The sequence below is a fragment of the Entelurus aequoreus genome, linkage group LG03 (genome assembly GCF_033978785.1).
Source record: "Entelurus aequoreus isolate RoL-2023_Sb linkage group LG03, RoL_Eaeq_v1.1, whole genome shotgun sequence".
Classification (NCBI taxonomy): Eukaryota; Metazoa; Chordata; class Actinopteri; order Syngnathiformes; family Syngnathidae; genus Entelurus; species Entelurus aequoreus.
The window spans coordinates 3496131-3521196 of NC_084733.1; the positions used below are offsets into that span (position 1 = coordinate 3496131).

General features: G+C 40.3%; 1 long non-coding RNA gene across 1 annotated transcript in view; it reads left to right on the plus strand.

Moving 5' to 3' along the window:
- LOC133645144 (uncharacterized) overlaps positions 1 to 19748 on the plus strand; it is a 22301-nt gene extending 2553 nt beyond the window's left edge. The window contains exons 2-3 of the long non-coding RNA XR_009824915.1: positions 7493 to 7565; positions 19660 to 19748. This is a non-coding gene — a long non-coding RNA (uncharacterized LOC133645144). The remainder of the gene's footprint in view (positions 1 to 7492; positions 7566 to 19659) is intronic.
- The last annotated feature ends 5318 nt before the right edge of the window (positions 19749 to 25066 follow it).

A 25066-nucleotide genomic window follows, 5' to 3' on the forward strand; every position in this document is an offset into this window, starting at 1 on the left:
CACAGGTATCTTGGCAGTTTATGGGAAACACTATATATATATACATATATACATACATGTATACATACACAATACAATACTCCATCAGTATTGGCGCTAGGAATTTTCAAAATGGGGTCCCAGGGACCCCATCAAGTCATAAAAAATGTACGTTATTGGGGTCCCACTTTTTTGTAAGCGTTTAGAAAACAAATGCTAAATGTATGCATTCCCTTCTATGTTTGTATTTAATAAGTTGTAGGGGTATTTATTTCAGTATAAACGTGTACAAGCGGTAGAAAATGGATGGTTGGATAAAAGTGTAAAAAGTGTTTTGCTTGGGTCATAAAATGATGATAATGGCGTGCCAGGACATACATACATTATTTATTTAACGCTTAAATGTCTAGAGCAGTGTTTTTCAACCACTAGTGTGCCGCGGGAAATTATGCAACTTCACCTAATTGCTCCAAAAAATATTTTTTGCAAATCAATAATTATAATAATGTGTTGTTGTCTAGTGCCTGTGTTGTGTAGAGCTCGGCAGGGTAACTGTGCAATACTCCATGTCAGTAGGGGGCAGCAGGTAGTTCATTGCTTTGTAGAAGTCGGAACGCGGAGCACAGCATATTGGGAGGCAGTGTGCAGGTAAAAAGGTATGTAACGCTTAAAGCAAAAGTGAACAAAAGGCAAGTCCCGCTAGGAAAAGGCACTGAAGCTATGTAAAAGTGAACTGGCTACAAAGTCAACAAAAGCAGAATGCTGGACGACAGCAAAAACTTACAGCGTGTGGAGCAAAGACGGCGTCCAGAAAGTACATCCGTACATGACATGACAATCAACAATGTCCCCACGAAGAAGGATAGCGTGCGCACAACTTACATAGTCAGAGCAGCGGCTTCGTGCGAGCGCTCCTGGAAGTGAGGGCAAAAATACCCCTCAATTCAGTCAATTTCATGGCTGGCTCACAGCGTGTTCACTCCGTGATCACTTACGACCGACTTACGATTCTGGATGTGGAGAGATCGGGCCATTTTGGGCTGATAGATGCGTGTACGATGGACCTGCTCGCTAGCTTGGGAATTCTTCGCGAGCTACATCCAGCAGTGGCCTTTGAAGCAGCGGCGTCGACTTCCAGCGGAGACGGTCAGCGAAAGAGACGTAAGCGGTGCGCTCGGAAGCAGAAGCGGGGGTGTCGGGCGGGGCTAACAACAAAGCTAAATGCTTTGTTGTTAGCGGGGCTAACGAAAAAGCTAAATGCTAATCCACAAAGAAGCGCTAATAAGGAGTCTGTTAAGCTAGAACTAGCCAGCGCCAGGCTGGATAATCCCTGCACACATAGCAATTCTTCTAGAATAATATACAACTCACATAATGTTTTTTCTGCGTCAGAGGTGGACATGCATTTTACTGAGGTGGCAAACAATCTAAAAATTCCTGTCATATCAATTCCTAGATATGGTCGAAATTATTTAAAGTGCACTATGCATAATAAACGTAACATTATTAATATTGCTACTACGGATACTTTCAACAAAAACTCCTCAAAACAGCCCACTACCTATAATATGGGCTTTTTAAACATAAGGTCATTGTCTTCCAAAACGTTATTAGTTAATGAAGTCATCAGAGACAACAATCTTGATGTCGTTGGTTTAGCCGAGACCTGGCTCAAACCAGACGAATTTTTTGCGCTGGGTGAGGCGTCTCCTCCTGGCTATGCGGGAACGCATATTGCCCGCCCCATTAAAAGGGGTGGGGGTGTTGCACTAATATACAACAAAAACTTTAGCCTTACCTCGGACCTAAATAATAAATATAACTCGTTTGAGGTGCTCACTATGAGGTTTGTCACACCGCTGCCTCTCCACCTGGCTGTCATCTACCGCCCCCCTGGGCCCTATTCGGACTTTATCAATGAATTTTCAGAGTTCGTTGCTGATCTAGTGACGCACGCCGACAATATAATCATAATGGGAGACTTTAACATCCATATGAATACCCCATCGGACCCTCCATGCGTGGCGCTCCAGACTATAATTGATAGCTGTGGTCTTACACAAATAATAAATGAACCCACGCATCGCAACGGTAATACGATAGATCTAGTGCTTGTCAGGGGTGTCACCACCTCTAAAGTTACGATACTCCCGTACACTAAAGTAATGTCCGATCATTACCTTATAAAATTCGAAGTTCTGACTCATTGTCAACAAACTAATAATAATAATAATAACTATTATAGCACCCGCAACATTAATGCTGCCACAACGACGACTCTTACTGACCTACTGCCTTCAGTAATGGCATCATTCCCAAATTATGTGGGCTCTATTGATAACCTCACTAACAACTTTAACGACGCCCTGCGCGACACCATTGATATTGTAGCACCGCTAAAGCTAAAAAGGGCCCCTAAAAGGCGTACCCCATGGTTTACAGAAGAAACTAAAGCCCAGAAATTATCATGTAGAAAGCTGGAACGCAAATGGCGTGCGACTAAACTTGAGGTTTTCCATCAAGCATGGAGTGATAGTCTAATAACTTATAAACGCATGCTTACCTCAGCTAAAGCTAAATATTACTCAAATCTCATCCACCTCAACAAAAATGATCCTAAATTTTTGTTTAGTACAGTAGCATCGCTAACCCAACAAGGGACTCCTCCCAGTAGCTCCACCCACTCAGCAGATGACTTTATGAATTTCTTTAATAAGAAAATTGAACTCATCAGAAAAGAGATTAAAGACAATGCATCCCAGCCACAACTGGGTTCTATTAACACAAATACGACGGTATATACGACGGACATTGCCCTCCAAAATAGTTTCTCTCTCTTTGATGAAATAACATTGGAGGAATTGTTAAAATGTGTAAATGGGACAAAACAAACAACATGTTTACTTGACCCAATTCCTGGGAAACTTATCAAGGAGCTTTTTGTTTTATTAGGTCCATCAGTGTTAAATATTATAAACCTATCACTTTCCTCTGGTACTGTTCCTCTAGCATTCAAAAAAGCGGTTATTCATCCTCTACTCAAAAGACCTAACCTCGATCCTGACCTCATGGTAAACTACCGGCCGGTGTCCCACCTTCCGTTTATCTCGAAAATTCTCGAAAAAATTGTCGCACAGCAGCTAAATGAACACTTAGTGACTAACAATCTCTGTGAACCTTTTCAATCCGGTTTCAGGGCAAATCACTCTACGGAGACAGCCCTCGCAAAAATGACTAATGATCTATTGCTGACGATGGATGTCATCTATGTTGCTGCTTCTTGATCTTAGCGCCGCTTTCCATACTGTTGATCATAATATTTTATTAGAGCGTATCAAAACACGTATTGGGATGTCAGACTTAGCCTTGTCTTGGTTTAACTCTTATCTTGCTGACAGGATGCAGTGTGTCTCCCATAACAATGTGACCTCGGACTATGTCAAGGTAACGTGCGGAGTTCCCCAGGGTTCAGTTCTTGGCCCTGCACTCTTTAGTATTTACATGCTGCCGCTGGGTGACATTATACGCAAATACGGTGTTAGCTTTCACTGTTATGCTGATGACACCCAACTCTACATGCCCCTAAAGCTGACCAACACGCCGGATTGTAGTCAGCTGGAGGCGTGTCTTAATGAAATTAAACAATGGATGTCCGCTAACTTTTTGCAACTCAACGCTAAGAAAACGGAAATGCTGATTATCGGTCCTGCTCAACACCAACATCTATTTAATAATACCACCTTAACATTTGACAACCAAACAATTAAACAAGGCGACTCGGTAAAGAATCTGGGTATTATCTTCGACCCAACTCTCTCGTTTGAGTCACACATTAAGAGTGTTACTAAAACGGCCTTCTTTCATCTCCGTAATATCGCTAAAATTCGTTCCATTTTGTCCACAAGCGATGCTGAGATCATTATCCATGCGTTCGTTACATCTCGTCTCGATTACTGTAACGTATTATTTTCGGGCCTCCCTATGTCTAGCATTAAAAGATTACAGATGGTACAAAATGCGGCTGCTAGACTTTTGACAAAAACAAGAAAGTTTGATCATATTACGCCTATACTGGCTCACTTGCACTGGCTTCCTGTGCACCTAAGATGCGACTTTAAGGTTTTACTACTTACGTATAAAATACTACACGGTCAAGCTCCTGCCTATCTTGACGATTGTATTGTACCATATGTCCCGGCAAGAAATCTGCGTTCAAAGAACTCCGGCTTATTAGTGATTCCCAGAGCCCAAAAAAAGTCTGCGGGCTATAGAGCGTTTTCTATTCGGGCTCCAATACTATGGAATGCCCTCCCGGTAAAAGTTAGAGATGCTACCTCAGTAGAAGCATTTAAGTCTCATCTTAAATCTCATTTGTATACTCTAGCCTTTAAATAGACTCCCTTTTTAGACCAGTTGATCTGCCGTTTCTTTTCTTTTCTTTTCTACTCTGCTCCGGGGTGGACCGCTAGCCTGTCCATCAGATGGGGACATCTCTACGCTGCTGACCCGTCTCCACTCGGGATGGTTCCCGCTAGCCCCACCATGGACTGGACTTTCGCTGATGTGTTGGACTTTCACAATATTATGTCAGACCCACTCGACACCGAGGATGCCGTTGTGGCTTGTACAGCCCTTTGAGACACTAGTGATTTAGGGCTATATAAATAAACATTGATTGATTGATTGAATACAAAGCAGGTCAGGCATTACCACTCCAAGGAAGGCGTGAAGCTGCTACAGGAGAACACCTACAAAACAGGAAGGGCCACCAAAATAACAGCGCAAGACAGGAACTAAAGCACTACACACAGGAAACAACAACAAACTCAAAATAAGGCACGACAATCTGGTGGAGTTTCATTTTTTTAACCTTTTCTGCTGGTGGTGTGCCTCCGTATTTTTTTTACGAAAAAAATGTGCCTTGGCTCAAAAAAGGTTGAAAAACACTGATGTAAAGTGTACATCAACTTCACATCTATCCCTCAATTCTAAGTTGTTGGGGTTTTTTATGTTGTTGTTTTTTTGTTTGTTTTCTGTCTTTTTTTGTCAAAGAAACCTAATATAACACGCAAAATATGCAAAATCTTCCGCAAAAAAAGATTTTTCAAAGTGGAATATTTGATGTGACGCGATCGGAGCCTTGGATAGGTCAATAATTCATAAAAACATCGGTTTTGATTCAATATTATGTTCTGAGCAATGACAGTTTTAAAGAAAAAAAACAGCTTTGTTTTATTAGTCAACATTGGAAATTTAAATGACATTTCACCTGTAAGCTTTTTTATTCCACTTTTGTTATGTTTTTGTTTATTTTAATAGTATTTTCAGAATGTGCCGTGGGCCTTTAAAACATTAGCTGTGAGCCGCACTTTTGACACCCCTGCTATAGATATCAGTGTTTCCCATAAACTGCCAAGATACCTGTGGCGGCGGGGGCGTGGCTATGGGCGTGGTCACCATGACATCATCGAGTAATTTGCATAATTTACTACAATGATATGATTTTCTCTAAAAAGGCTCAAAAAATGTATACTGACTAATTAATAATAACAGTTTTGTTTTAAACGTCCATCCATCCATCCATTTTACAATATAATTACAACACTGTATGTACATATTTATATACAGATTTGAACAATAAGTTATTCACTGAAATATATTTATTAATTGTGGTTCTTACAAAAAATATATCTTATAAAATATAAAAGCTAAAATGTCTCTTAAAGCTCTGCCCCTTTAATTAGTGCATACTAAATAATTTAACTTTAGCCTACAACTACAAGCATATTATTTACCAGCAACATAAAGTGAAACAGAGGCAGAGGTGTCCTGCCACAGTCAGTAACAAATCAACAGAAAACAGTAGTGGTCAAATACAAGTAAGGCAACAAGAGAAGTATCCTACACTTCTCTTTTGTAAAGTAAATGTGAACAGCCTATATGGGCATCTACATCAACTATATGATTTGCCTGAGAAGCTGGACAGGACAAAAAAAAACAAAAAAACTTTTTTGTAAATTTTATTTATTTTTTATTTGTGGCGGACGTAATTCTTTCGTGGCGGGCCACCACAAATAAATGAATGTGTGGGAAACACTGGATAATACAAAAATACATCTGATAAGTCTATGGATAAAAAGTTTATCATAATGCACAGTCAGCATCTTTGCTTCAGTAAACAATGACGGTGATGATGTCACTTGCTAACTTGTCAGCCATTTCTCCAAGAGACTCCTTTTGAGCACTCCTCGCACATTAACACTTCAAAAGGCACATATTTGTTGACCTTCAAAGTATGTTTTTTGGGTGGAGGAGTCTGGCCGGGTGCTGGTTAGCTTGAAGCTAACAGCTAGCCTGTCTCCATCCTGGAAGGATGCTGATCCAGCGGCAGATAAAAGTGAAGTTTCCATGGACTCACAAAGGCTAAAACAAGTCATTTACTGGAGACATGGCACAGGATGAAGTTAAAAACACTCACCTTAGTGTTTACCATCAAGTCTTTCTTTTGACAGCCCCTCGCGCTAAAGTTGTCAGAGTGCAAACTGAGGCAGTATTTGTCATCGATAAAACTTTCGGCGAATCAAAATTTACGACCAATAAAAACGCAATAAACGGGGACGGAAATTTGACCCGGCAAATATAAACTAAACAAAACACAGGCGGAAAGCGATAATCGATCAAATAAATACTAAAACAAGCAAATCGGGCGGTAAAAAACGCGTCCATGGGCTTCCGTAATTGCGCATCCTTTCTGATTTCAATGCGTAAAAAGACACAAAAAGTGCGTTGACGCCAACACTGACTTTTATTGTTATTTATTTAACATGAAACATTAATGATGTATGCACCTGAGCTACGGAGCCAAAATACAAAGCAAGATTTTACATCGTTTTTTGCTCCTGTAGAAAAAGTTGTTTAGGCAACAAATATTGGACAAATACAATAATTTGATGGATATTTTTGTATCATTAACTAGGGATGTGTACCGTTCAAATTTGGACCGTTACGGTACCGTTTCCCGGTTACTGGGAATCGTTACTGGTACCAATTGTCTGTGTTGATAAATATTGTTTTCCTTAATAAGATATGATCTTTGCTACATTTAAAAATGAGCTGATTATGATAAATGCTGTCCAGTTGTTGTATTTTGTTTTATTATCACATGCAGGTGCAGGACTGTAGGCGGGACATGTGTTGCTTGTAGCTCAGCTTGTTAGCATGTGTTCATTTAGCACATGTGTGTCATGATTGTGTGTCCAACATGGAGACAGATGGATATTTTAGAGTCCAGTCCTCCTACTGATGTCCATACTTGGACCTCACTAAGTAAACCCTTAAAAACTATTGTCCAGCATCAACATGCTAACATGTCTTTTTACAATGCTAACATGTCTTTTACAATGCTAACATGTCTTTTACAATGCTAACATGTCATGTAGCATGCCAACAGTATGCTAAGATGTCATTTAGCATGCTAAGATGTATGCTAACATAAGATGTTGTGTCCCTGCAGGGAAAGTAGTGATGGAGGAAGAGTAACACTTCATGTGGAGGACAACAAGTTTGTGAGGATACAAAATGTCAAGGTTAGTATTGACTTCAAATATAACAGCTGACTGTACGATTTCATCCTTCCTTCCTCACTGCCTTCCTTACTTCCTTCATTCTTTCCTACTTACATTCCTTCCTTCCTTCCTTCCTTCCTTCCTTCCTTCCTTCCTTCCTTTCTTTCTTACTTCCTCATTGCTTTCATTCTTTCTTTTTTTTTTTTTCCTTCCTTCCCGCCTTCTTTCCTGCTTTCCTTCCTTCCTTCTTACCTACTTTCCTTCCTTCTTACCTACTTTCCTTCCCGCATTTCTTCCTGGTTTACTTTTGTGCCTAGCTTCCTTTCTTTCTTCCTGCCGTCCTCCTTTCCTTACTGCCTGCCTTCCTTCTTTCCTTTCTTCCTGCCGGCTTGCCTTCCCTTCTTCCTCACTGCCTTCCTTCCTTCGTTCATCCTTACCTACTTTCATTCCTTCCTTTCTTCTGTGCCTTGCTTCCTTCCTTCCTTCCTTTCTTTCTTACTTCCTCATTGCTTTCATTCTTTCTTTTTTTTTTTTTTCCTTCCTTCCCGCCTTCTTTCCTGCTTTCCTTCCTTCCTTCTTACCTACTTTCCTTCCTTCTTACCTACTTTCCTTCCCGCATTTCTTCCTGGTTTACTTTTGTGCCTAGCTTCCTTTCTTTCTTCCTGCCGTCCTCCTTTCCTTACTGCCTGCCTTCCTTCTTTCCTTTCTTCCTGCCGGCTTGCCTTCCCTTCTTCCTCACTGCCTTCCTTCCTTTGTTCATCCTTACCTACTTTCATTCCTTCCTTTCTTCTGTGCCTTGCTTCCTTCCTTTCTTCCTTCCATCCTGCCTGCCGGCGCACCTTCCTTCCTTCTTTCCTACTTTCATTCCTTCCTTTCTTCCTTCCTCACTTCCTAACTGCCTGCTTTACTGCCTACTTTCCTTCCTTCTTTCCTACTTTCATTCCTTCCTTCCTTCCTTCCTGCCTTCCTTTTGTGCCTTGCTTCCTTCCCCATTTTACTTCCTTTCTTCCCGCTTTCCTTCTTTCCTACTTTCCTTCCTTCCTTCAGTCCTACTTTCCTTCCCGCATTCCTTCCTGGCTTCCTTTCGTGCCTTGCTTCCTTCCATTTTTCCTTCCTTTCTTCCTGTCTTCCCTCTTTCCTTACCGCCTGCCTCCCTTCTTTCCTTTCTTCCTTCCATCCTGCCTGCCAGCTTGCCTTCCCTTCTTCCTCACTGCCTTCCTTCCTTCGTTCATTCTTACCTACTTTCATTCCTTTCTGCCTTCCTTCTTGCCTCTCTTCCTTCCTCACCTCCTAACTGCCTTCTTTACTGCCTACTTTCCTTTCTTCTTTCCTACTGTCTTTTCTGCATTCCTTCCTGGCTTCCTTTGTGCCTTGCTTCCTTCCCCTTTTCCTTCCTTTCTTCCTGCTTTCTTTCTTTCCTTTCGTCCTTCCTGCCTACCTGCCTCCCTTCCTTCTTTTGTCCTTCCTCCTGCCTTTCTTTCTTCATTCTTTCTTGCCTTCCTTCATTTTTTCTTTATTACTTCCTTCCTGCCTTGCTTCCTTTTTGCCTTCTTGCCTTTCTTCCTTCCCTCCTTAAACTCAATTAATAATGACAATGTTTTTTTTTAATAAATTTGAAGTACAAATTGAAAATACCGTTTCACCACATAAGTCATAATTTTTGCGCTGAAGAAACTTCTCTCTGACTTCAGCAATAAATCTAGGACAAACTGAGAAGTGTAAGAAAATGAAAATATAACAATTGAACAGCAGAGTTATTATCAGCTCACTGTTAATGTTACATCAAAAAATATAGTTTTAATTGTTATGAGTACCCGTATCGATCCCCAAGTACTGGGAATGACTAGTTTAGTCTTTATTTGAAGGGACAATGCACAGAAACATTAAGCTCAAAGACAGATATGTTCTGTACCAGATTATAGCTAAATAGCTAATTACCATCTGCAGTCCCTGGCTACCTAAATTAAAGGGATACAAAAATCATGCAATAAAGTTATGACAATAAAATCATACACAAGTATTACCACCTCACAATTTACAACAAAAATGCTCTCATGGATAAATATAATACACATTAGGTTGACATGTCAAACATAGTGTCCGCCTTATTGGCCGTGTGAGCAGCTTTGATTGCTCCAAAGCCGCTTTTTTAACTTCAATTGTGAATGAAGAGTCATCTGTTAGACTTTTCAAGTTTGTTATGAGGTCGTTCCATTCCTTTATGGCTTTATATGAAAAGGCTGATTGTGCAAAAGATGTTTTACATCTGGGTATGCTACACCGCCCCCTGGTGGAGGCTCCTGTGTTTCTAGTTGTCACAGCAGTTGTAAACTGGTCAAAGTGCTTAAGTGGCGCTGGCGCAGTGTTATTTAGGATTCGATGGGCCATTCGTATTGATGCTAATCTTTGAACGTTAGCTAAATTGAACAATCTATATTTTTGGAGAACTAAACAGTGAAGGTGGTGTTGTGGTTTTCGGTCAAGGATTTTTGAGCGATTGTTTGGGCAAAGTTTCCAATGGCCTCAGTGTCATTTTGCTTGCCTGCGACCATTGGCGTTGTTAGGCCTATTTTAGGGGGGCTCAAGCCCCCCTAAAATGTTCTTAAGCCCCCCTAAATAATTTGGTGTTAAAAAAAAAAAATCTTTTTTTTTTTTTTTTTTTTTTTTTTTTTTTTTTACAAATACATGCCGACATATTCATTAAAAAGTGGCCCGAATATGAGTTTAAATAAACAATCATATAACCTGTCATTATTCACTCAGTTTCCCCTCACTTCATAGCGTAAGGTAGAGAGCCTCTTTAGTGCGTCGGTATCCAATCCATTCCACTTGTTCATATAGAAAATGCCCACATCACTCAAAATCCAGTCCACGTTTTCTCTGCGACCTTGCTTGCGGTCCTGCAGGTGTACGAAGCACATTAGCACACAGCACTGCAGAACAAGAACCATGTGTCTGCAATTGTAAATAATTTAGTTTTTAAGTTTTGTGTTTCTTGTAGAATCTATATAAAGTAATATACATTAGCCTATTGTTAAAATAATGAAAAAAACATCATTCAATATATTTGTTTTATTGTATTGTTACATTAATAGCTGTTGTATTATTATAGGATGGCTTGTTAAACATTTCATAGGATTTTCAGAGGGAGGAAAAACCAAGACATTTAATATAAAATGTAAAATGAATAAATACATAAAAAGAAAAAGAAAAAAAATGGTTAAAAGCCATCGTCCCGAGCATTTTTTTTACCGTCCCCGGGATGACGGGACTACGTTAATCTCAAGCCCTGGAAGTTACATTTTATTGTTTGCATTATTTGTTTCAGCATTGCACTTTGAAGATGGTCCCTCAGCTCTTTGACAGCTTAGTCTCTTTTTCAGATCAGCAGACGGACTCTTAAGTGTTTCTTATTTACAGTATATATACACGTTTCTCATTTCTATTCAGACTTCCATATATATTTAATTTCCTTAACGGCTTGCCATAATAAAAATATATAAATATATATATATATATACTGTTGATATAGACTTAGTAGACACAACGTATATTAAGTATATTGAGTTTTATTCAGACACTGAGGCAGCCGACATGTCAACATAGTTCCCTCCATGACATGCCCTATCCCAGCAGCCCCCACTGCCCCGCCTCCAGCATGAAAAGCCGTAAAGGGAAACATAGAACTGTCGTAAAGTGTTCATTGGAGAACAACACACGTTAACAATCTCCCTCTTCTTTCTTTAAAATAAGAAAAACAAAAGCCAAGTGCAACAAGGGAAAAGGCAATTGAAAAACATTCAAGAAAATAACAAAATACAATCAGCATTCTCGCCTGTGTTTTTTTTTTTTTTTTTTTTTTTTTTTTTTTTTTTTTTAAAACAACAATTAGGGTGAATTCCAATTAGGGTGGATTCCACAGTCCTTCACATAGTGCTTTCAAGAGCACTAGGGATGATGCCCCCTTTTTCGTCAGACAGTCAGCTAGTTGGGCTTTTGTCACTGACCAGAGCACCTTTTTGATTGTTTTACTCTGAATGAGCTCCTTGATCCCGCTTATATCCAACCGAAGTCTCTTCTCTGTGACCTGTTTAGTGGACTTAAGGGCATCATAAAGAGAGTGATTGTCAGTCACACAGACCAACGTGGGAGCATTTAATTTGGTGGTCCCAGTAGTGAGCTCCGAAAAAAGAGTAGAAAGGAAAATAGCATTGTCTATTCCATCCGACATAGCGAGTGTCTCTCCCGCAAGGGTGCTCCGCACCACACGCCTGATCCTCTTAGATTGCCAACAGAGAGGAGAAAACTTCCCGTTTTCCCCCATGAGAGTGATCAATGTCCCTCCTTGAGTACCTCCATCAGGCAAGTTTCCCAGCGAGGCATCACTGAAGACAGTCAAGTTCAAAGCATCATTATTACCCAAATGTTGAAATTTCAGAGTAACCTTTCCTGCTTTAAGTTTACGAATCACCTTATTTGCATCATGAATGGACTGCACAGTAGCATTTTTCAGAATAGATGCCAAAATACAAGCGTCAAACATAACATCAGGTCTAGTTTGTTTTGCAACCCAAAGAATTTGTCCTATTTTTGATCTCAGCTGCTCTCTTTCCGTTTCACTAAGAGCTGAATCTCTCTGTATAGCACGTGCTGGCTGCATGTTTATGGGTTGCATGTTGTCAATATAGCCCTGCTGATTCATCTCAATTACACCATTTACAGTGGCAATGTCCATTCCTACATAGCAGAAATTATCATGTTCCTCACGTCCCACACGGAACGCACACTTCAGTCGAGGAATCACATCAGTTACAAAGTTTTGTGAACCTGCCCAGAGAAAATCATCCACATGACATGCAAGTACCCCTTTAACTTTGCATTGTTCATCCAACCAATAAAAGACTGCAGGATCCACTTGTGACACTTTACCACTTGTGCTCAGCATTATTTCTTTCACTCTATTATACCAATAAAGTGATGCATCAGCAAGACCATATACACATTTCTTAAGTTTCCATAGCACCCCTTTACTGTTTGCTTCTGGGGGGGGGTGAACATGAATGTCCCTTGATAACTCCATGCCTTGCAAAAAGGCAGATTTAATGTCCATAGAATGGACCTTCCACTGATTTTGGCTAATCACTGCTAGCAATAACCTCAGGGATTCAGAAGCACAGGTTGGTGAATCTTTTTGCACCTGTTGGATATTGAACTCTTCAAAACCCCTGGCTACAAGTCTAGCTTTAGGCACAATACCGTTCTCAGTTTCTTTTAGACTACAGACCCAACGGGTGGAAACACATCTTTGGCCTGTATCTTCAACTTCTTCAAAAACATTATTATTGTTCCAGTTTTCAATCTCTATTTGTTTAGCTTCATCAAATGATATGTCTTTTGTTATAAGTACATCAGCATCCATGACTTCTGAATCGGACTCAATGCTGAGACTATTCACACGTGACAGATCAACAGCTTCTTTTTGACCATGACTCCCATCATTTTCAATAAATTGCAGGTTATACCAATTTTTATACCCTCCTGTGGCTTTGCCTGCTCTACCTAGGACTTTTGCTTTACATAGAACACTTTCATCACTTTTCATAAAGGTTACAGTATGTCCCGCTTTTACCTTGACACTGGACACAGGAATAACAGGGTTATCATTATAGACATTGTGCTCCATTTGAGTTTGAATTACATCATTATGAGTCACTAACGAATGAGCTCCCTCTCCTGCATTGGACTCTCTGTCACTTTCCTGTTCGTTATCAGCATCTGTGTTTTGTGTACTGAATGAGCCACCTGTGGTTCTGTTCACTACATCTGTGTTTTCACTGTCTGCTGCTTGATTCTGTACAATTATCTCACTGTTTGTGTCATCGAGAACCTCACTTTGAGCAGTTGTGTGTAACTTATTAAGCCTCAAGTGATGTACTCTAACAAGGATACCACCATGTCTTACAAATACAACAGCCCCATCCTGACCAATAACTATCCCTGGTCCCTTCCACTCTGTACTGTCAGCTCGTTTGTAATAGACCTTGTCTCCTGTCTCATATTTTTCATCTGTGGATCTGAGCTGCTTACGTAACGCTCTCCTTATTCTCTCTGAACATTCAGCTTCAGTGAAAGCCTTCCTAGAAGCATGCAACGCTGATATGTGTTGTCCTACCCTTGCACTAACAGTAGTGCCTTCGAGTGCAGGTAGTTTATCAATTAATACAGAGGGAAGGTTAGGGTTTTGACCAAATACCAGTTGATGTGGGCTATAACCATGAACACTGTGCATACAGTTCTTAGCCATAAGAGCCCAGTCTAGGGCAGTGTGCCAGTCACATCCATTTTCCCGTTTCACCTTCAGTAGGATGTCGGTGAGAGTCTGATTGTGTCTCTCCAACAGCCCGTTGCTCCAGGGACTGTATCCTGCTGTTGTCCTCGTCTCGATGTTGAAGTTTTCGGCCATGTCACGAAACTCTTCATTATTGAACTCTCCACCGTTGTCGCTGTACAAAATACGAGGAGGGCCGTGAACACTTATCCATGTGTGGATGAGGGCGTTGACCATTTCAGAGGCCTTCTTTGTCTTCACAATGCTTCCTGCACTGAACCGGGTGAATTGGTCGATCACATGTAGATACCACACTCCTGGCTCCAACTCATGCAGGTCCACCGCCACCGTCTCATTATATTCTGTAGCTAGAGGCAGACCAACAGCTGGCCTCGGCTTCGCTTTGCTGTATCTCTGACATATGTCACAATCATGCACTATTTGTTGCAAAATAGTGAGGCAGTCCTTGTCTTTATTACCCGAGCTTTGAATTAGCCTCTGCAGCCTGTCTGCAGATGCGTGGCCAAACTGTTTGTGTAGCTTGAGAAGGATTTTGCGCTTTTCGGCTGAAGACATGTTTTCTGTCACTGTCAGGACTTCATCTTCAGCTGTCGCTGCAAGTATCACGTCATCTTTCATTTGCTGTGTTGTGCTGTTTTTGTCTCTTATGTCCACACAGTAGTGTCCTGAGCTGGTGAACTCAAGAGGAATCTGCTGTTTAAACATCACTGCTCTGTCATTCTCCATATCTAAAACAGTTCCTGCCTTCTTCAGTGAGGACTTACTCAGCAGCAGTGGAATGTCAGCGTTGACCACTTCTGTCTCAATGTGACATTTTGTTTGTCCTATTTTGGCAGGTAGTTTCACTTTTCTGGTGGAATATACTAAGTTGCCATCTCCAAAACGAAATGGTCTTGAACTGGTGTTTTCTGTCCTCATCATTTTGTCTGTCTGCTCTTGACTGAGACAACTAACATAACTGTCAAGCCATTTCTCCCCACATACTGTACGAGTGCATGCCGTGTCTATGATGGCTGATCCCAGGGATTCAGTTATGAAAATCTCAGCGTCAGACATAGGGTCATTTGTCAACAACGTTATGTTAACTTCTTCTACATTTTCGTCTTCTGTTAGTCTTACTTGTTCGTTCTTCTTGTAAGGACAGTCCTTGGCCCAATGAAATGTGCTTTGACAAACGGCACATCTTGAACGCTTACCGAACTTATCCAATGGGTTGGTGCCCGGCAACGGTGTCCTTTCACTCTTCTGTTGAAACGTGTTCCGTCTTCCCTGTCCTTGTCGTTGTCGTTGTTCAGTGAAGAAAGCTGCATCTTGGTTTAGTTGAATCCCGTGCGACAAACCTGGCGCCGTTTTCGCTCCAAAAATCCGCTTGAGTGCCGACTTCATGGACGCAAACTTTAGGTCGGGGCACGCCGTTAGTGCAAGTTGTCTGTTTTTCTCATCGAGGCAGGCCGTGTCCAACAACTTGAAGGCTAACACAGCATCTGGAAGCGCCATGTCGTACTTTTTAATTCGGTTGTATCGCTGCTCAAAGTCAATTATGTAGTCTGCCATTGAAACGGAACTGTCTTTCATTAAACGATCAAACTGGGAATACGCTTCGTACGCGCGGTCCTTTTCTTCTTGCTGAAACACACCGTCCAGTTTTGCTAGTAATGTCGCCATACCAGTGTCTTTGTCCAAGTCGTCTGCTGGTATCTCCATAGCGATATCCTTGGCTCGTCCTTCCAGACCCAAAGCCACAGCAAGCGCCTGCTTCTTCTTGTCGAGTTCGGTAACTCGTGCCCATATGTTAACTTCATTTTTCCAACATTCATACGGCCTGGTTTCGTCAAACTTCGGCGGTACTCTGTAGTTCGCAGCCATCTTCAAACCATCCTCTGCTACCAATGTTGATATAGACTTAGTAGACACAACGTATATTAAGTATATTGAGTTTTATTTAGACACTGAGGCAGCCGACATGTCAACATAGTTCCCTCCATGACATGCCCTATCCCAGCAGCCCCCACTGCCCCGCCTCCAGCATGAAAAGCCGTAAAGGGAAACATAGAACTGTCGTAAAGTGTTCATTGGAGAACAACACACGTTAACATATACAAGCCAAATTATCCCAATTCAGATATTACTTTAATTGAAGTAATTAAGTAATATTTCCAGGGCTTGAATTTACAACCATTTTAGTCACATATGTGCCCAAAATGTAATCTGTGCAACTTCAAAATATTTGGGAACAAACAATTATTGTATTGTGAGCTAGAGTGGTGGCATTAGCCTCTATGTTGTGAAGGAATAACATTCATTGGTGACGCAGTTATTTAGTAACACTTTATAAAGCATCATTTTGGAATGAGTGTGAAATTAGCATTGTGTTGTTTTGTTAGTGAGCGTGCAGGATTATGAAGTGACTTTCCCATGATGCTTAGCTGCTGTGTAGTCTTTCCATGGCCGTCCACAATTACTCAGCAGTAAGCAGAAAGGTGTGGTGTGCAGCGAGGCACGCGGCGAGCTAATGAACGGAAAACACATGCTGGCCTTTCCACACCACAAGTTCTAACACAGACATCAAGTGTAGTTGCATAGTCTCACCTTTTCTCTTCCCTTCTTGTTGTGGTTGCATAGTCTCACCTTTTCTCTTCCCTTCTAGTTGTGGTTGCATAGTCTCACCTTTTCTCTTCCCTTCTTGTTGTGGTTGCATAGTCTCACCTTTTCTCTTCCCTTCTTGTTGTGGTTGCATAGTCTCACCTTTTCTCTTCCCTTCTTGTTGTGGTTGCATAGTCTCACCTTTTCTCTTCCCTTCTTGTTGTGGTTGCATAGTCTCACCTTTTCTCTTCCTTTCTTGTTGTGGTTGCATAGTCTCACCTTTTCTCTTCCCTTCTAGTTGTGGTTGCATAGTCTCACCTTTTCTCTTCCTTTCTTGTTGTGGTTGCATACTCACCTTTTCTCTTCCCTTCTGTTGTGGTTGCATAGTCTCACCTTTTCTCTTCCCTTCTTGTTGTGGTTGCATAGTCTCACCTTTTCTCTTCCCCTCTAGTTGTGGTTGCATAGTCTCACCTTTTCTCTTCCCTTCTAGTTGTGGTTGCATAGTCTCACCTTTTCTCTTTCCTTCTAGTTGTAGTTGCATAGTCTCACCTTTTCTCTTCCCTTCTTGTTGTGGTTGCATAGTCTCACCTTTTCTCTTCCCTTCTAGTTGTAGTTGCATAGTCTCACCTTTTCTCTTCCCTTCTTGTTGTGGTTGCATAGTCTCACCTTTTCTCTAAGGCTGAAACGACGCGTCGACGTAGTCGACGTCATCGGTTATGTAAATACGTCGACGCCGTATTTGTGCGTCGACGCGTCGCATAATTACGTCACACTACCGTCATGGCGGAGCGCAAAACAGACTGTGCAAGCGAGGGGAAAAACGCACGCCAAAAGTCGTCAAAAGTGTGGGAGTATTTCAATACACAGCCTAATAATGTTGTTGTATGCACAGTGTCGAGCGTAAATGGCCTATCATAGCAGCACAACGGCTATGAACGAACATTTGAAAAGAAAACCATCAACCATCAACTAGTCAATCGTCCGCGTTAGCATACGTTGTCATCATTACACAAAAACATGAATGTGTCATTTGTATCTGCTAGGGGTGTAACGTTATGTGTTTTGTATTGAACCGTTTCGGTACGGGGCTTTCGGTTCGGTACGGGGTTGTACCGAACGAGTTTCTAAGCTAAAGCTAACTTTAGCTGCTAAAGTCTTAACAAGTTGCTTTGCTCCTTCTGCGGCTGCCTCTGTCTCAGCACGCAGCATTGTCCCACCCACACAACCATCTGATTGGTACACACGCAGCATTGTCCCACCCATACAACCATCTGATTGGTACACACGCAGCATTGTCCCACCCACACAACCATCTGATTGGTACACACGAAGCATTATCAGCCAATCAGCAGTGCGTATTCAGAGCGCATGTAGTCAGCGCTTCAGCGTGGAGCAGATAGGTGTTTAGCAGGTGAGCATCAGGCAGCGGACTCTCCCCAAATGATAATAAACACCTCCCAGTCAACTACTAGTAACATCACTATGAGCCCGTTGACCTACTAGAAATTTAAACTGCAGCTCAGCTCACTCGCAATCCTGGCTTGAGGTGAAGGCTAATTAGCTCTCAGTTCCAGCCACATCGACCCCTTCTGAGCGCCTATTTTCAGCTGCTGGGAATATTGTAAACAAGAAAAGAAGCAAAGCATGTAGACATGCTAACCTTTCTTCATTACAACTGTTAGACACTCACTGGAATGAGTAGAATTGGTTATTGTGTACTGTGTTGGACTGGATGTTTATTTTGCACATTTTAAAAGCAATACTTAATGTTTACAGTGCTCCAGAATATTTAGATTGGCACTTTTTTGTATTGATGTTTATCTTTATTTTTGCACATTTTAGCAAATAAGCAATACTTTCACTTTTGTTGAAATGTTTACACTTTTGTTACAGAATATTTCATTTTGCACTTTTTTGTATTGGATGTTTATCTTTATTTTTGCACATTTTAAAGCAAAATAAGCAATACTTTTACTTTTGAAATGCTTATACTATTGCAGAATATTAAGATTTGCACTGGATGTTTACTTTTATATTTGCACATTAAAAAGCAAATAAGCTACTTTTAATTTTGTTAAATGTTAAAAGTTTTAAATGTTTACATTGTTACAGAATATTTTGTCATGTTGTTGTCAATGTTGATTGAGTGGCCATACTTTTTTTTTTGTAAATAAAAGCCATGCCTTTTGAAAAAACTGGCCTACTTTTATTTTTTCATCTTCATTTTAAATAAAATAAAATAAAAAATAATCGGTAAAAGGAAAAATAATCTATAGACGAATCGAAAAAATAATCTATAGATTAACCGATTAATCGAAAAAATAATCTATAGATTAATCGATAGAAAAATAATCGTTAGCTGCAGCCTTACTTTTCTCTTCCCTTCTTGTTGTGGTTGCATAGTCACCTTTTCTCTTCCCTTCTTGTTGTGGTTGCATAGTCTCACCTTTTCTCTTCCCTTCTAGTTGTGGTTGCATAGTCTCACCTTTTCTCTTCCCTTCTAGTTGTGGTTGCATAGTCTCACCTTTTCTCTTCCCTTCTAGTTGTGGTTGCATAGTCTCACCTTTTCTCTTCCCTTCTAGTTGTGGTTGCATAGTCTCACCTTTTCTCTTCCCTTCTAGTTGTGGTTGCATAGTCTCACCTTTTCTCTTCCCTTCTTGTTGTGGTTGCATAGTCTCACCTTTTCTCTTCCCTTCTTGTTGTGGTTGCATAGTCTCACCTTTTCTCTTTCCTTCTAGTTGTGGTTGCATAGTCTCACCTTTTCTCTTTCCTTCTAGTTGTGGTTGCACAGTCTCACCTTTTCTCTTCCCTTCTAGTTGTGGTTGCACAGTCTCACCTTTTCTCTTCCCTTCTAGTTGTGGTTGCACAGTCTTACCTTTTCTCTTCCCTTCTAGTTGTGGTTGCACAGTCTCACCTTTTCTCTTCCCTTCTGTTGTGGTTGCATAGTCTCACCTTTTCTCTTTCCTTCTAGTTGTGGTTGCACAGTCTCACCTTTTCTCTTCCCTTCTAGTTGTGGTTGCACAGTCTCACCTTTTCTCTTCCCTTCTAGTTGTGGTTGCACAGTCTTACCTTTTCTCTTCCCTTCTAGTTGTGGTTGCACAGTCTTACCTTTTCTCTTCCCTTCTAGTTGTGGTTGCACAGTCTCACCTTTTCTCTTCCCTTCTCGTGCTTCTCCTTATCAAGCTGGACGGACGCACAGACCACACCTTGGACTCCAGGGAGAAACTTCTGGAGTTTTGTTTCGACTACTGCTACTGGTCGGTGTACCCAGAGGACCCCCACTATGCATCACAGGAGGAGGTGACCACCACCACACACACACACACACACACACACACACATACACACACACACACACACACACACACACACACACACACACACACACACACACACACACACACACACACACACACACACACTGTGATTAGATGATATCTATCATGCGCCTGGCTCTATAGTTGTCTAATTACACATCTTGGTGATTGGAGGGTGTTGCTGCGACTTAAAGGAAGGAAATCTTGCTTGATGTGTGTATTCAAGATAAAAATAACGTTGAGTCCCCCCTGTTGATGTTGAAGACTGCAAGTAGTTTGAGGTATGGTCAGAGCAGTCTTTGTTTGGAAGAGACGCCACACTCTCTCTCTCTCTCTCTCTGGTTGCTACTGCAGAATGTCAAGTCTTGTCTGCAACACAACACAACATTCCTCTCTTGACCCGTCGTGGGCGAAGGCATCCCTGACAATTCTGAATCACATTATTTCCCCCCCCCCCAAAGCCATAATCTACACTATTGTCTTTTTTGAAAAAAGATCCGCTTGATGACCATGCAACTTTTGGCTGATTGTATTTAAAAGTGGCCTTTGACGCAAATATCACGTCTTTGTGTGTTTGTTTGTATTTGGTAGACCACTTCCTGGTTTGATTGTATGTTAGCAGACCACTTCCTGGTTTGTTTGTTTGTGCCGCGGCACACTAGTGTACCGTGAGATATTGTCTGGTGTGCCGTGGCGTGGGAGATTATGTAATTTCACCTAATTGTGTTAAAAAAATATTTTTTTGCAAACCAGTAATTATAGTCTGCAAATGATGTGTTGTTGTTGACAAATTGCTGGACGACAGCAAAGACTTACGGCGTGTGGAGCCGCAGACGGCGTCCACAAAGTACATCCGTACATGACATGACAATGAACATCAAAATAGGAGCGCAAGACACGAACAAAAACACCAAAAAACTCCAAACAAGTCACGGCGCGATGTGACAGGTCATGACAGTACACCTACTTTGAGACAAGAGCTATAGTGAAGCATGGTTGGTTATGGTTTGAATATCCAACAATTGCGAGAATAACTTTTTATTGTCAGTATTGGCTGCTGAGTTTAATTTTTTTATGTTTTCTGCTCGTGGTGTGCCTCGAAATTTTTTAAATGAAAAAAATGTGCCTTGGCTCAGAAAAGGTTGAAAAACACTGTATTAGCAGACCACTTCCTGGTATGCTTGTATGTCAGCAGACTACTTCCTTGTTTTGTATGCACTGGTTTAAATCCTAACGACAATAAGAGTAAATACCGTAATTTCCGGACTATAAGCCGCACCTGACTATAAGCCGCACCAGCTAAATTTAGGGGAAAATACAGATTGCTCCATATATAAGCCGCACCCGACTATAAGCCGCACCTGACTATAAGCCGCACCAGCTAAATTTAGGGGAAAATACAGATTGCTCCATATATAAGCCGCACCCGACTATAAGCCGCAGGCGTTTTGATGTGTAATTAGCGTAGTATATAGGGCTTCCTGCTACCACGGAGGGGATTGTCGGGACAGAGATGACTGTTTGGGAACGCAAAGCGTCCCATTTATTAACAATAAATCTTTCAATCATTCAATCAAACTTTCACATCTTTGACATGGCGAACAGCATTCGTGCAGAGTACAAATAATACAACGCTGCAAAGTGATACAAAGTGCTCGCCTGTACGTTATCAAAATAACCAGCCTACCGGTATATGAAAAGTCAGTCTTTAATCATTGTGTCATCGTCTTCCTCCTGCGTACTAAAACCACCGAAATCCTCTTCGTCGGTGTCAGAGAAGAACAGGCCGTGAATAAGCCGCACCCTTGTATAAGCCGCACCCTTGTATAAGCCGCGGGGACCGGAACGAGGGGGGAAAGTAGCGGCTTATAGTCCGGAAATTACGGTAAATCCCCCCCCCTTTTTAAATAAAAAAAACTTTCCAAAAAAATACAATTCCTTTATATGTGTTGTTATCCAGATTTTCACCAACATGTGATGCATTGTTGTGCCACACCCTTACGACATACCATTATAACAAATTCCCCCTTAATTCTACTTAATTATAAACTGTGTTAAGCCTCCTAAGTGGCGAAAAACGGACGTGCTCAAAAAGTGTTACGTCGTATATACATTTGTGCTCATAAGTTGACATACCTTTGGAGAATGTATGATTTCTTAGCCGTTCTTCAGAGAATATGAATGATAACACAAAAACCTTTCTTCCACTCATGCTTAATGGTTGTGTGAAGCTATTTATTGGCAAACAACTGTGTTTACTCTTTTTAAATCAAAATGACAAAAGAAAGTACCCAAATGACCCTGATCAAAAGGTGACATACCCCAGTGACTTTGATCTGATAACATGCACAAAAGTTGACACAAACAGGTTTGAATGGCTAATCAAGGTTCCAATCCTCACCTGTGACCTGTTTGTTTGTAATGAATGTGTGTGTATAAAAAGCTCAGAGAGTTTCTGGGCTTCTGACAGACCATTGCATCTTTCATCCAGTGCTGCACACATGTTTCTGGAATCTGAGTCACGGGGAAGGCAAAAGAATCGTCAAAGGATCTGCGAGAAAAGGTCACTGAACTGCATAAAACAGGAAAGGGGTATAAAAAGATATCCAAGGAATTGAGAATGCCAATCAGCAGTGTTCAAACGCTGATTAAGAAGTGGAAAATGAGGGATTCAGGTAGACCAGCAAAGATTTCAGCCACAACTGACAGGAAAATTTTTCGAGATGCAAAAAAAAAAGATGCGCAATAAGGAGGCACTTGAAGAAAAATGGGCTGCATGGTCGAGTCGCCAGAAGAAAGCCATTTCTGCGCAAATGTCACAAAGTATCCCGCTTACATTACGCCAAGCAGCACTGAGACGAGCCTCAAAACTTCTGGAACAAAGTCATTTGGAGTGATGGCTTTCTTCTGGCCACTCGACCATGCAGCCCATTTTTCTTCCAGACGTTTGGTGGATTTACGAAATTGAAACAATACAAAAGAGTTCAATTTTAAGGTAATAATACTAACACAGGCACTTGTAAACGTGTTAGCATTATAGCTAACACTAACGACTCCAGCTTTATGACATTACCATAGCACATGCAAAATACACGAAAACACTCCTAAGGACATCAGTAATAAATGTTGTAGTTGTATTGTAAAACTTACAAGCGTTGATTGGAGTGATTAATGAAGAATCCATTCGAGTAGAAACGCTATGGATGGCTTGAAGACCGAGCGGCAATTGTACTTCCGGTTGGAAGTACTAAACAGTAACTCCAGTGAGTAAACTCTTCCAGAAGGTGGCGCCATAGCACAAGTGTATATGCTCGGTTTTTTTTTGTTTAAAAAAAAAAATGTTTGCATTATGACTAGCGAAGAAAAATCCATTAATTAGCCGCACCGTTTTCTAAGCCGCTGGGTGCAAAGAGCAGGTAAAAAGTAGTGGCTTACAGTTCGTAATTTACTTTATTTGTAGTTTTTTTTTCTTACATGCTTTTGTTGTAAAAAAAAAAAATCTATGGGAAAACCCAAATAATGCAATATTTTCCAAAAATGTGTTGCAAAGTTGAATACTTAAGATAACGTAATAACAGACTTAAATAGGTCAATAATTCATAACAGTAGCATTATTATTTTTCCAACAATTACATTTTTTTCCCAAAACTCACATTAGCACGTCTTGCCGAAAAATGGCCAAACTCATAAAAGTGTTATAATTAAGTCATACATTTTTTTTTAGTTTTTACTTCAAATCTTTCCGCAGCTTTCAACCTAACCACAGATATTCCTTTTTTATAATTTAAAAAAAATGTATTTTATGTTTTATTCAATTTTTTCGGAGAAAAAAAAAAATTGAAAAACACAAAATATGCACTATTTTTCCTCTAAGCTTTCTTTATATTTAACTGATTTGTTGAAGATGGAAAAAAAAATATTTGTTGGTTTGTCAAGGATGACTTAAGGGTTAAACTGTATTTTTCTGGATAAATGGCAATTGAAGGTGATTAATGAAGAATCCATTCAAGTAGAAACGCTATGGATGGCTTGAAGACCAAGCGGCAATTGTACTCCCGGTTGGAAGTACTAAACAGTAACTCCAGTGAGTAAACTCTTCCAGAAGGTGGCGCCATAGCACAAACAATACTACACCTTTTAAGTGTATATGCTCGATTTTTTTTTGTTTAAAAAAAAAAAGTTTTGCATTATGACTAGCGAAGAAAAATCCATTAATTAGCCGCACCGTTTTCTAAGCCGCTGGGTGCGAAGAGCAGGTAAAAAGTAGTGGCTTACAGTTCGTAATTTACTTTATTTTTAGTGTTTTTTCTAACATGCTTTTGTTGTAAAAAAAAAAAAAAAAAATGTATGGGAAAACACAAATAATGCAATATTTTCCAAAAATGTGTTGCAAAGTTGAATACTTAAAATAACGTAATAACAGACTTAAATAGGTCAATAATTCATAACAGTAGCATTATTATTTTTCTAACAATGACATTTTTTTCCCAAAACTCACATTAGCACGTCTTGCCGAAAAATGGCCAAACTCATAAAAGTGTTATAATTAAGTCATACATTTTTTTTTAGTTTTTACTTCAAATCTTTCCGCAGCTTTCAACCTAACCACAGATTTTACGTTTTTATGATTTTTTAAAATGTATTGTATGTTTATTCAATTTTTTCCGAGAAAAAAAAAAATTGAAAAACACAAAATATGCACTATTTTTCCCCTAAACTTTCTTTATATTTAACTGATTTGTTGAAGATGGAAAACAAATTTTTTGTTGGTTTGTCAAGGATGACTTAAGGGTTAAACTGTATTTTTCTGGATAAATGGCAATTGAAGGTGATTAATGAAGAATCCCTTCGAGTAGAAACGCTATGGATGGCTTGAAGACCGAGCGGCAATTGTACTCTCGGTTGGAAGTACTAAACAGTAACTCCAGTGAGTAAACTCTTCCAGAAGGTGGCGCCATAGCACAAACAATACTACACCTTTTAAGTGTAAATGCTCGGTTTTTTTTTGGTTTAAAAAAAAAAAAAATGTTTTGCATTATGACTAGCGAAGAAAAATCCATTAATTAGCCGCACCGTTTTCTAAGCCGCTGGGTGCGAAGAGCAGGTAAAAAGTAGTGGCTTACAGTTCGTAATTTACTTTATTTGTAGTGTGTTTTTTCTAACATGCTTTTGTTGTAAAAAAAAAATAAAATAAAATAAATCTATGGGAAAACACAAATAATGCAATATTTTCCAAAAATGTGTTGCAAAGTTGAATACTTAAGATAACGTAA